The sequence below is a fragment of the Phalacrocorax carbo genome, chromosome 6, assembly GCF_963921805.1.
Source record: "Phalacrocorax carbo chromosome 6, bPhaCar2.1, whole genome shotgun sequence".
NCBI classification, from domain to species: Eukaryota; Metazoa; Chordata; class Aves; order Suliformes; family Phalacrocoracidae; genus Phalacrocorax; species Phalacrocorax carbo.
Genome location: NC_087518.1, coordinates 37,022,226 through 37,036,703, shown reverse-complemented (window position 1 = coordinate 37,036,703; position 14,478 = coordinate 37,022,226). Strand labels below are relative to the sequence as shown.

At 35.6% G+C, this 14,478-nt stretch overlaps 1 long non-coding RNA gene across 2 annotated transcripts in view; it reads right to left on the bottom strand.

The window, feature by feature from the left end:
- Window positions 1–14,478, bottom strand: part of LOC135314083 (uncharacterized) — a 160,333-nt gene that overhangs the window by 35,215 nt on the left and 110,640 nt on the right. For both annotated transcript variants that reach the window (XR_010373557.1, XR_010373558.1), the window contains exon 3: window positions 9,468–9,598. This is a non-coding gene — a long non-coding RNA (uncharacterized LOC135314083). The remainder of the gene's footprint in view (window positions 1–9,467; window positions 9,599–14,478) is intronic.

The following is a 14,478-nucleotide window of genomic DNA, read 5'->3' as shown; positions in this document are numbered from 1 at the left end:
TGATTAGAAGCTTTGCTTGGTTTAAGTGTATTTAAGAATAATTACAACATATTTTTCCACATATTTCTACTAATCACATACCTCTGAGATGATTATTTAAACACCTTTATGACTGCCCTACAGGTCCTCAGTGTGCTTACTTGACATAATGTGTTCTTTTGACTTTCACATTATGTTTGTACAGACAGCAACAAAAGGATAAAACCACATAAATTCCAAATAGCATCTGACTCTAGTTTGTTTTCCATTACACAAATTGTTTTATAATGCCTGTAAGATGCATTTCACTGTGGAAATCTATACTGTTTAAGCACTCAGCAGGCTCATTACATGCTGCCACTCCATTCTAGCTATAAAAGCTTGTGGGGTTTTTTAGTAGCTTTGACTGTCTGTATCCTTCAGCAATAGAAAGGTTACAATTATAACTCTTAAAGTATTCGTCAAAATCATTGAAGTCTAAAACATGAAACTGTTGTGAAACATAATTCAAGACAGCATTATGTCTCCTCATTTTTATGTGTAATAGATATATTTATTATTTTATTTTTTTCAAATGTCTTTTTTTTTTTTAATTAGAAAAGCCCCTGAACAGTATCAATTAATGATTAATGTAAGAGGTCTGGAAATATTTCAATGAGGGTTTTAAGTGAACTTATTTCTCAAACAGTTTATTTTTCTCTTTTTTTTAATTAGCCAAGTTAAATTAAGTTTAATATAACCATTTTTTAATGCATAGCTTCTAAAATTCTTCAATTATATGCATACAACCAGCATTAAAATATAATTAATGTCCATTAATAATGAACCAGTATCAGCAAATAATCTTTCTTTTAGATTGGTTAAATCTTACAAAAAATTTTCCTCATGTTTTTCCTGTGAGTTAAATGGTAACAATAAACACTGTTTTGAATTCCTCTTACAACTAAGACCATTTTAGTGAAAATTCTTTATTCATGTATTCATGGAACCAAGAAAGATAGATTCCACTTTTCCTGCCATGTATTTTCTAGCTAGAATTTCTACACTCTGTTTTGAAGTCATATTAAATAATTCATTGGATGAATTTTAATTCAGATCATAAGTTTTCTCACAATAGACATATGCCTTTAAGTGAAATCAGCACTCTGTGTGTTTGCATGCGCATGTGTGTACAGAAGAGCAGGACTTCCCCTATACTTGTGTCTCAAATTAATCCAGGTAAAGATGCATTACTGGTTCTTATGATCTCCCCAGTAATATGATTTTCTGCAGGGAAAAAACGGAACAGATCAGAACATGTGCAGGGGACAGCATATAAGGAGATGCTTCTCCAGAAAAACAATAGTAGTACATTATTTCCCAGTGGCAAGAACTAGCTGGTGCTTTCCACCCCAGTGAGTTCATCTTTGTCAAGTTGAACTCTACTCCTGAGGACCAAAATGAAAGTTATTCATGAGTAATTTCTGTTGTCCACTATTGAAAAGTTACTGGAATTTCAACTGTGCATCTCATCTTCTCAGACCATACCCAGCAAGGTACCATCTCTGATGCTACCTTGGTACTCAGAGAAATATAACCTAGGGAAAGCTACATAAATCTACCAAACCAATCATGAAAGAGGTGGCAGAGATGGCTTCTTATCCCTGGATGCAAAATCTTTGAACATAACAGCAAAGAATGTACAAAAAATGCACAGCTGGTTTCTTCCATGTAACTCACTGGATATTGTTCTGAACACGCTGATAGCTGTCTTCAGTGGGTGATTGCAGACACTTAATATTTCACAAATCAAACAAAACCCGTAAGAAAGATAATTTTGTGACAATGCATAAGAATAAGCTTCCATTAATATGTTTTGTTTTTCAAAATACTTGAGCATAATCCATGTTCTGGAAAAGACTTGTGTATGTTATTCTGTTATTTTGTCCACTGGTATAATCATATTAATGGATTAATGTATCTTAATAACTAAAAATACAAGTATATATTTAAGTCTTGCGGAAAATCACATGTTAAATTCCCAGAAAAAATTTACACCTCAAAAGATAAAAAATTTAATAATTTATAGGAAAATGAACTTTGAAGTGCTGTCTACTGTATAGCTCTGTTCACATTCAGCAATAATCAAGAAGACACACTGCCAAATCTGCAGAAAAGTATTTGCAAAGGGATTAAACTCTGTTTCATGATTTTTTTCCAGCTTTGTTACAAGATCACAAAACCGTGATAGAGATTATAACAATAAACAATCCCAGAGTATTTATATTTTGGGGTGAAGAACGTTATATATAATCTTATTTCTGGAAAATATTAATTAAAAGGGCTTATTTAGTCCTTAAAAAGACAAGCAAAGCTGCTACATTAACCTATAAAACATACCATATGCATTTTGCATAGACTTAGAGAGAGCCAAAAAATACAGAAAACCTGGAGGATACAAAAATGGCTTTCCAAAACTAAATAAAATAATGAAGAAAACTTAATTGCATCTCATACACATCATACAGAGGAATATTCCCCCATGCAACCATGTATTACCTTGGTGTATACTTTACAAACTTGTCTCACCTTTCACACTTTATTAAAAATATACAAATAAACAATTCAGATTAGGTTTTCCCTCTTAGTAAAGATTAATTACTCTTGCCAGATCCAATCAAATATTTAATTTGCGATGACTAAGAAAACAGAAGGAAGCTTCATTCCCTAAACAGAATGTGTAAAAAGCTTCTTGCTGTCATTGAGTAATGCCCTGTTAAAGAAAAATATCACACAACTATCAAGAAAATACCTTTAAATGCAAAATTTTATGTAAACATTTATCTTCAACAGTCAGAAGTCCCTACACTATGTCTAAATAGTACAGACTTATTTACTTTGAGCTCTCCCAAACTCCTTTTGTGACCTTGATAATGCTATCTGTGTAAGCTTTGATGTTACGAAAATTCCTTTTTATATGAAACAAATATCATTTTCCTAAACTAACAGAAAGCTGTTACTAATTAGTAATAATAAATCTTATCTTTAAGATTTATTTATTTAAATCTTGCAACCCATATTGTCATACCGGCACAAAGTGCAGTGTCTTCAGAACCACAGGATACTACAAAAAGTCTGAGAACTGAAGCCAATCGGTACAAAGAAACATAAATTTGTTTCTCAAATTTTGTTCACATCAACATTCACGTGTTTGAACATAACATTGGTACGTATGACACAGAATAAGTCACATTAAAGATTAGTGGTAATTAGGAGGATTGGGTTAGAGATCACTTAGGCAAACTGGATCCCCACAGATCCATGGGCCCCAAAGGGAGGCGCCCACGAGTGCTGAGGGAGCTGGCAGACGCTGTTGATAAGCCACTCACCAACATCTCTGAAAGGTCATGGAGGACAGGAGAGGTGCCCAAGGACTGGAGGGTAGCCAATGTCACTCCAACCTTCAAAAAGGGCAAGAAAGAGGACCCAGGAAACTATAGGCCAGTCAGCCTCACCTCCATCCCCAGAAAGGTGATGGAGCAGTTCATTCTGGAGGTCATCTCCAGGCACGTAGAGGACAAGAAGGTTATCAGAAGTAGTCAGCATGGGTTCACCAAGGGGAGATCATGCTTGACCAACCTGATAGCCTTCCACGATGGTGTGACTGGCTGGGAAGATGAGAGGAGAGCAGTGGATGTGGTTTCCCTCAACTTCAGCAAGGCTTTCGACACTGTCTCCCATAGCATCCTCATAGGTGAGCTTAGGAAGCGTGGGTTTGATGAGTGGTCCGTGACGTGGACAGAGAACTGGCTCAACGGCAGAGTTCAGAAGGTTGTGATCAATGGAGCAGGGTCTTGTTGGAGGCCTGTCACTAGCAGCGGTCCCCAGGGGTCTATACTGGGTCCAGCCCTGTTCCACACATTCATCATTGACCTGGATGAAGGGGCAGACTGTACCCTCAGGAAGTTTGCTGATGATACCAAGCTGGAAGGAGTGGCTGATATGCCAGAAGGCTGTGCTGCCATCTAACGAGACCTGGAGAGTCTGGAGAGCTGGGCCGAGGGGAAGTTCATGGAATCCAACAAGAGCAAGTGTAAGGTCCTGCACCTGGGGAGGAACAACCCCATGCATCAGTACAGGCTGGGGGCTGACCTGATGGAAAGGTCAATTCCTTTGAGTTGACCTCACCTCCACTGGGAGGGACCTGGGAGTGCTGGGGGACAGCTAGTTGCCCATGAGCCAGGAATGTTGGCTCTTGTGACCAAGAAGGCCAACGGTATCCTGGGGTGCATTCAAAGGAGTGTGGTCAGCTGGTCAAGGGAGGTTATCCTCTCCCTCTGTTCTACCCTAGTGAGGCCACCTCTGGAGTACTGCAACCAGTTCTGGGCTCCCCAGTTCAAGAAAGACAGGGAGCTACTGGAGAGAGTCCAGCGGAGAGCTACAAAGATGATCAGGGGACTGGAGCACCTCTCTAATGAGGAAAGGCTGAGAGACCTGCCTTTGTTCATCCTGGAGAAGAGCGAAGGGGGATTTTCTCAATGCTTATAAATATCTGAAGGGTGGGTGTCAAGAGGATGTGACTGGACCTTTTTAGTGGTGTCTAACGACAGGACAAGGGGCAACGGGCACAAATTGGAACACAGGAAGTTTCACCAGAATATGAGAAGAAACTTATTTCCTGTGAGGGTGACAGAGCAGGGGCACAGGCTGCCCAGGGAGGTTGTGGAGTCTCCTTCCCTGGAGACATTCAAAACCCGCCTGGACACAGTCCTGTGCCCCCTGCTCTAGGTGTGCCTGTTGAAGCAGGGCGGGTGGACAAGGTGATCTCTGGAGGTGCTTTCCAACTCCTACCATTCTGTGATTCTGTGAGTTGCACATTAGAGAATATAAGTGATTCATCTGCATTCAGTTCTTCACATGCTCCACAGACTAGTATTATAAAGAACTATCAGCATATGTGTTAACAGAAGGTGCTTTTACTGTAACCTGTAAATAATACTTATCCAAGGAAAACTCTTCAGATTTGCCAAAATGCAGACAGATACAACTGTCTCCTGAATACTGAACATTGAACACTGAATACTGACCTCTGAATACCGAGTATTTTAATTGAATAATGCTAATCAAATAATCTAATTCTACTGACTAATAATAAGTATTATTTATTCAAAGTTTCTTCTTCATACTATAGCTCTTCATAACTGGAAAATTTTACCATTTCTAAAGGGTTTATCATTGCCAAAGTATTTCTGAAGACAGCTTGCATGCATCCCCCAAGTCTGCAGCACAGCAATTAGACTGTATCTTCAAAAGTATATTAGTGCTGTCATTTAACTATACGGTTTTGTCTCTGTTGGCACTTACAGTTTTCCTATGAAATCTATTGAAACACACATTGTTACCTAAGGGATTAGCTCTTTGCTTGCTAAAGCAGAATTTTCAGGAAGAAACAAGTTTTATACAAACATTTTTATAAAAGATTAATCAGTGTGGAAGTTTCTCTATACGTGTATATTGTCACAAGACTGTAACCAATGCATGAAATACATCCAACATTCCTCTAGCTTTTTTCAGAAATCAGATAAGACTTAAAATATATATTCAGATGAATAGAAAATACATTTCAGAAATTTACCAACTCTTTAGATAGTTAATTCTGTAGTACTATATTCTATCCTTTTAATAGCCAGTAAACAAATAAAAATCTGTTTGCATTTAGCACAGTGAAAGGAACTGTTCTTCTTCTCAGTGTTATTCTAGATGACATACAAAGTAAATAAAAAAGGGGTAACAATACCACATCAAATTAATTCATGGGCACATTATTCAGTATTGGTTTATAAAGTCAGGCTTGAGGATGATTAGTACACCAAAACAGGGCTTACTCATAGATGGATCCTGAAAACACATAAACGACATGAACTAGTTTACTAAACTGAATCCACTGTAATTTAAAGGAAAATAATTTTAAAAAGAAAAACAAAAATGTCACTCAAAATGGTCTACCACTTATCTGGCTAGCTGCTGAGAGACAGTACCTTGAAGCATTTACTTCAGTAATTTGATGGTGCTTTGACTGTGAAATATATATAGATATAGAAGAAAGTTATACATCTATGTATCTTTTATTACATTTCTTTATCCCTAAATTTATTTGGACTAACAAATTAAGCATATCAGCTTTGTAATATGTCCATTTAATGACTACATAATTTACCACAAACCTTTTTTCCTGTCCCACTGCATGATAGGATTAGTAAGAAAATTAAATTAATGAGACCACAGACACCACAGGTCCTTCAGATATAGTGAAAGGATAAAGTTACAAAACTCAGAAAAAAAATCCATTATTCTTTTTTTACTACAATAGAGTCTTTAGAGAAATTTTTTTTTGTTGCCCAAAGCTATATTTTTCCTTGCCTCAGGGATTTTCTAAACTATTGATAACTATTTTCATTCCTAGTATTTAGGAATTCCTAATATTCCTAAACTAACATTAGAAATGAAACTGCATTCCTGGCTTTGAAACATTATTCTTATGATCATATACTTAAAGCAAGTCAAGCGTAAATTATTTGGTGATATTCCACATAGTGATCTCAGTTCTGACTCTTGAAAGCTTACTACTGAATCTCTCTCATTCCCTGGAAATGGGAGTGAAAGGCCCCAGAGTATCCAATATCTAGGCCAGATAGGCATATACATAGTTATAATCATCTCCCAGTAAGAAAACCAGAAAAAGGTAGCCTCATTGCTTAGTGACATAAATTGCCATTAATTGAGTTAACAATAGTAATATGACCTGATTTTTATTGTAAAAATTCTAGCTGTGGTTGAATTGCAGGTCAAAAACAAAGATAAAAAAAAAAAAGAGCGTTTAAAGGCACATAACCAACTTTTACAAATATGGTTTCAGAGGCAGAGATTTTATGAAGCAAAAGGTATGTCACAGTAATGGCACGTTTTTCTCATTTTTAGAAGAACATGTAACTCAGTTGTGATGTAAACCCAAAAGTCTATATTAAAATACTTCCTGCACATATTAATTTAATTCTGTCATATCTGGGTGGTTGGTTTTCTTTTCAGTCAGAAGGCTGACTCTGACTACTGGATAGACAAGGGGAAGTTTTCTTCTTTCCCTCTAGTTCAGGCTATTCAGTGACAGTGATTTCCATCAAAATGCAGAATGCTAAGTGCATAGTTATTTGCAGATGCATCAGCATAATAAGACAGGTCCAAAGTGCAGTAAATGCTCTAAAGTTTTTCAGCATCACCTAAATGACCTGGATCTTATGCTTTCACAATGGAATCAGATCATTTTAATGGTCAAAGCATTTTCTGTAGGCATGGGAACATGTAGCAGACTTCCGCTGGAAACCTTTTAAAGCTTAGCTTCTCTTTTATTTTTAATATCTGCATATTGTTGTAAAGCTCAAGTTTAATTCTGGTAATATCTTTAACATGTTGTTTTGCATATTTTAGTAGGAGAACAAATGAAGTGCAGAATTTTAGTATTGGGATGCTATACTTATGAAACTAGATATTTCTGCAGCATTCTGTTTGGTAATAGAGAATACTCACTTGTATATCCAGTCAATTTAATAATGTCAAAAGGTATATATATATATATTCAAAAACTCAAAAGGAGGATAGAGGCACATGAAGGAAATGTGACTTGTTAAAGCCACTTCAGAAGAGCGTATGAAATGATGCAGACTACCAGAAGAAAAATCAGTTTTTTGAAAAGAATGAAATGACATGTTACAAAAAAACCCAAGCTATATGTTGCATAGTACAAGATGATCCAGGCATGTAATATCAGAACTCATAATAGTAATAAAACAAATTCTATCTTCAACCTTATTACTCCAATTCAAAGGAACTTTGAAACATTACAAAACAGTAGACACTGTATGGGTAAAAGAAAAGAAGGATACTTGCACCAAGTGTGGCATATCTGAATTTTTAAAATTTCTTCCAAATTCAGTAAGTGTAGCAATGAAACTTGGATCCCGTTAACTTAAAATGTTGAATACCAGATGTTTCAGACAAATTTGTACAGCCTGTACTAAAACATGATGTCATGTCATCATGCTTGCTGCTCAAACACGGTCCACAGATTTTTGCATGTCGTGTCCGGCCCGGCCCCCCCCAAAAAAGAAAAACAAACGCTGAATCAAAAACCAAAACACAAAAAAAGCCCAAACAAAAAACCTCACTACTGCATTGGACACACATCTAGAGATGGAAGCATACTCACAGTACAGACTAAATAGTAGAGATGCTGTGTTGGCAAAGAACTGACTTTGCAGGTACTCGAAAAGAAACAGTCCTAAATACTTGTTAAACAGTTCAAGTAAACTTCTCAGATGGTGCACTGAATAAGTGTAAAACATACTAAATACAGTAGCAGACTATTTGTTAATTAGTTTTCAAGTACTTGACTATTGGGTTAACTTCCCTAGCAGAACAGTTTAAATGCAAGACATATGGTTGAATTATTCCTTTCTTGCTAGTCCTAGGAATTCCTCCAGAATCCTGAAAAGAGAATACTGTGATAAGAGCAGAGTAGTGAGGAGTCTACAGGATAAAGGCTTTGCTTTGCTTTTGATAAATATAGTCATATTCTTGTATCAATTTAAAAAACAATATCTGCACAGATTTATTCTAAACAGAAGCAGAAGTATCATACCTAGAAGGTTAATGGATTATTTGACTAAAAATATTCCAAATCCATCAAGAAGTGCTGCAAAGGAGATGACATACCAATATGTTGATGGCAAAGAACTAATAATCATAAAAGACTAAAAGATTGAAGAGCCATAGGTTATGGAGTCACTCACCTGATTAAACTAAACGAAGACAGGCAAAAATTACTATCTTTTGAAATCTAGCATTGAGTCATGATTCACAGCAAGTGCAAACTTTTGGAAAATAAAGACTGGATGCATAATTGTACACCTACTTTTTTTCTGGAATAGTACATCCTAAAAGTCAGGACTATTTACAGAATGGGAGACTTGAAGTAGAGATTTTTGTCATCCGTGTTTTTTTTTTTTTTGCTTCAGGGATCTTTTTAATTAAGCTCATTAGTAAATAAGGCAAACAGTACATGAATTCAAAATTTACAAAGTATTTATAATTGGATTACATAACTTTTATGATTGGATCTTTTCTTTCTAATGCAAATTTGTTTTCCATTTGGGAACAAGTCTGGAGCAGCTAATGATTGCCTCAAACTTATTCATTCTTAAATATTTTCCACTAAGTGCTTTTGGAAAAATATTTCCTAAGATACGCTTAAACGTTCTATTTCAGACTCAATATAGTAAAGATGAGGGGAAAAAAAATAACCAATCAACAAAAAAAGAAGTATTACAGGAAATTCAAGAATAAGTTGATTCTGAATAAACCACATATATGAAATAGGGAAAACTGTTTTGGCGCAGAGACTGTGTTTATAAATTTTCTGAGATTTGTGCAGTAAATAGGACAACTAATTCTCTTACCTAATCTTCCTTTTCTTCACCAATTCTTTCACCTTCCATGACAGAACCTTCTTATGTGGTAAACACAAAGGTGAAAATTTGTAGTCTTATTTTCTCATTCAATGTTGATCTCCTGGTGTCTCTTGTTTAAACTAAAGAGAAGCAAAGTTTCATATAACTCTCTGTAGTTCATTTGTTTGTAAAAGTCTGATAAAGCATTATCAGCTATGCTAGATACTACCACCAGTAACACATTTCTGAGAGATGTAGTGTTTCCACTGGAATTAACCGGACTACACAGATTAGGCAGCCATTCCCAAGCTATTTCCCAAGAAGGTTATACGCGGTTCCTAGACTATTATTTAAGAAATAAGAGTAACCCAGAAACACCTGATTTAAGTTTTGCTCCCCACATGCTGATCACTTGCAGTTGTAGAGTACAAGACTGGAACAAGACTTCCATGTTTCACTTGCAGGGCATTACTTCTAAATAGTATTTAGAAATATTATTCTTTAGATCCTATAAATATCTCTGAGACCTTAAGACAGCACTGTTAATCTGGACCGATTCACATAAAATGGACAGATTTTCCTCATGTTCGACTTCAGGGTTTCAGAAGAGCTCTGGAAGGCTCAGGTAGCAACATGTTAACACAATAAACCATTACAACAGTGATATGACTGAAGTAACACTAATATTTCAAGTATTATGATAGGAATCTCTTAGATAACAGATGTCTACACCTAGGTATTATCCCAATATAGATTTTTTGATACATGGTAAAACCAAAATTAGACCATTCTACTAAATCTTAATTGGCACAATTTCACAAAAGTATATCATTCTGTATGAGTGATTTCAGTGCTGTTTTTCAATCATTCTTACTCCTGTTCTGCTTACTGGTACCCAGAGATAGAACCGATGGAGGAAAGTGTAAACATTTTTCTTCTCTGCAGTTTTTCTGTCAATACTCTAATACCAGACCATAAGCAACTACCCAGGAGCGAATATGTTGTCTCCTGCACTGAAACTGACACAGTCTTGTATATGTTCCTATGACTTAATAAAGGTTAAAGTGTAGGACAGCTGGAGAGTAAATTGCAATCTGAGCATAAATCTTATTTAACCAGCTTGAAATTGGAAATAAATTGTTTGTCTTTTTTTCTTTATAGTTAGTTCTTATATCTACTTCAGACCAGTCTTCTACAGCAGTTATCATTATAGGCTATTTCTCACATAAATCAGAGACTGACATGGCAAGCTCGATAAGGATTGTCATAGAAGAGCCATCTCACACATTTTACAAGGTCTAAAGAAGTCTATCTTGATGTTAAATATGACAGAAGGCAAAAAAAAACCCACCCCAAAACCCAACAAAAAACAACAAAACAACAACAACAAAACCCCAAACCAACAGCAAAATACACAATCATCCACATCTGGCAGGAAAGTGCCATCAAATAATTTTCAAAGAACATTCTGATCACAATTGGGTTCATGTCTTTTGTCAGTTATTTTATATCTCCTCCAATCAAGAAAAATTATGCATCTCTTGTTTTTCCTGGACTTTCTTAGCCAAACTGTGACGCTCAAGTATAATGGTTTTGGAAGGGCAACCTCTCTCCTCATCCTTGGGATATTAGAATCCAACCTTGTACATTTGACAGTTTGGGTTTAAGCCAAAAATTAATATTATGTATTTTAGTCAACTTTTCATGTGAAAAATGGGCAATTTTATTGCTACTCAATAGTTTTCCCCCATTTTCAAGTGATGATACTGCAAGAAAGACCCACAAACCACCAGTTTGTCCACTGACAGTACAGTGATAGGAATGCAGAGGCAACCAATCTAAACACCAGAATGGCCTTGTTTCCTACATAAGACGTCAGGTACTATTTACTTGGCCGAGCATTTTTATGTTCCCAAGTGGAAGATAAGTAGCGCATGCGACTCGCCAAAAGCTGCTAAACTTAATTTTCATATTTAGCATGCTTCTTTTAGAATGAAAATTGTGATGGATTTTTACAATAGGCAATACAGCATAAAATACACAAGGAGAATCTGAGAAAGATTTGTTCAGCCTTAAGAAAAGTCTGCTAAGGGTGAGATCCTAAGGTCTTCCACAGTTATTGGAAGATAGAGAAGAGATAGAGCCAGACTTCTTAGCAGCGCAGAGTGAAGGAGAAGAAATAATGGAAATAGGTCACACTGTGGGGCCAGCTTGATTTGAGGAAGAAAAAAAATTGTTAGCATGTGTGTGGTCCACAATGGAACAGGTTGATCAGAAGCTGTTGATTATCCATGCTTGGAGATATTAAAAACTTGAATAGTCAAGGTCCTGAGCAATCTGCTCTAACTAATTCAAATTAACCTTAATAATTTAAATATTGTGAGAGGAGGCTAGTAAACAGAAGAACATTATTTACCTAGACAATAGCCATAGATAGGCTAAAGGAGCAATTCACCATATAAAACATAAATACTACTGACCAAATAATTATTTTTATACAGTGAAAGAAGTGGAAATTTTAAATAGTCAAATGCAGTTTAAGATAAAGAAAATGTTTTCTTCTACAAAGGTTAAACCAGCAGCTGTTGATATCCTCAACAACAATTCCACAAGATTTTAGAAAAGAAAGATAATATTTCCACAGACTTCTAATATTTATCTATAAATATATTATATACTATATAATCACTGAATATGTCAGGACACACCCTACAAGGGATTTTAGTGGTATTATTCTTTGAAGGGTAAAGCTATTCTTTGCAAGAGCAGAATAAGTTTCTCTCATACTGCATGTAACATACACTGCTTGCAACAGCAATGAAGCAGAAGCCTAGGAATTAAACTGAACTGACACATTCACACAGCTGGTCTACTCTCCTTCTGGCCCACTTTAAAATGTGAAAGAAAATGATTGATTTATAACCGTGCTCTCACTATGTCCTGAAGACAGTAATTTGTCCTCTTAGAAAGTGGCAGAAAAAACCCATACATTTTAAAAAATAAAGATGTCAACTAAATATAATGTTTACTTGGGTAATTTTCAAAAATACATTTAATAGCTGACCTTCCTGCAACTTCTGATTTCAATAGCTACATTTGGCACAAAATTTATTCTAAGGATTTTCCTTTTATTGCTGGTTTACCCAAGTTAGGGTTGGAGATGCTATTGTATTTATGAAAATTTTTCAATTTTTCCACACACTACCCCAAACATATGGAAATACCTTCTCCAGAAAATGATACATGAAACTTAAAAAAGTTTAAAAGAGGATCCAATAATTGAATTTGCCAATTTCCATTTAAATCAAAACATTAACTTCATTACCTAGTGTACACAAACAAAACAACACACTTGATGAACGCTGTAACGGACACATGAATAAAGTGAAGATCTGGAACTGAAATTAGCCACCATTTGTTAATTAGATCTAGACACAGCTAGGGCAGGTGGAGTAACAACTGCATCTTCACAAGGTCCAAATCAGTGCAGTCTTCAGGTTCTAGCTTTTGTGGTATTAAGAAACATTTTGACAATTAAACAGCAGCAGCAGGTACTTTTATGCATGCAATTTTATAAAGAAATTATTATAAAGGCAATTTTATAGGTCAACATTTGCCATATATTACAAGGTGATTTAAATCTAAAAATTAGACTTTTTTCTCAAGATGTTATTGAAATTACCAAGGTTTTTTTTTTGTTTTTCAAACGATGAGTAAACTGACCAAAAGAGTAGTGCAAAAGTACCAATGCTAAAAGAATTTTTAAAAAGACTGTTCTTACAGGTGGAAAAAACTGAAATGCAGATGTTCAGTATGCATGCAAATTGATGTATTCCTAATTAGGAGTGCCACACACAAACTCTCAGATAAGTAACAGACAACTCTGCGTTTACTTGTTATCAGATACAGCAGCCTTCTTGTAGAAATAACCATTAGAACTGTAGTTCTTTAGTCCAGATCTGGTCACCAAAGAACCACAAAAATTATGTAAGTATCTGCTAAGTAGTTTTACCATAGTAGTAACATACACATTCAAGAATTTTGCCGCATATTGTTAATTGATGTAACTAATTTTTCACAAAAATTTGTCTCCCATTAGCCCCAGGAATGTTATTTTAAATTGCATACAACTTCCTCTATTTAAAGCTAATTATTTATACTAAGCCAAATCAACCTTTTCCATTTTATTATTTCACTTCTTCAGTGCAAAGCATTAGAAAAATTTTAATCCATCAATTTAGAGTACTCTACCTTCAATTTTTCCCACAGTACATCTATTTTGTGTGCTGAATGAGTCAGGGGCTTGCTAAGGAGTGAAGAATGAAATGCAGCTAAAGCTTGCATTAAGGGGGCACAGTAAATTAACATTAATTTATATCTGGTGTTTCTCAATTTTGACCCTGAATATTATGCGTAATTTGAGGATGGAAGGAGGAAGGATGAAAGTAAAAGCTGTAATAAGCATTTTATCGAGAGCAGCAGATTTTGAAGCATGTAATGTCAAAAACATTTGCTGCTTCTTGACTATCCACAGTAGCAAGAAGAAAGGAACAAAAGGATATTTTAGCAGTCTGGCCTTATGTTAATGAACAGTAAGGATAGCATTCCCTCTCTCCTTTCTGGCACTTGACGTTCAAGGATCTGCTGCCTCTTGCCACTGCATGACATGTGCATATTCAGTTCCTTTCTAGATTTTTTTGGGGGCAACAAGTGTGTAAACAGTGCTGTAAAAAGAAAAAGCAAGTTTTCAAAGCCTGTCCCAAAAAAATCCAAGTACAATTTCTGCAGACCAAAGGGGAGGAATGGAGGGAAAGAAGGCAACAGAAACAGAAGTCAGTGCTGAAGCTACTGTAAACTATGACATCAAGCGGTCTCAAAAATGGTCTTTTATCTAGCACTGAAATAAATTTCAGTACCTCTCAAGCCAAAGTCTATTTAGCATTCCAACTGATAGCTACTGGTAAACAGCAATCTAGATTTCTAAAAGTTAATTCATAAAGAACAAGTACAATGGACATTA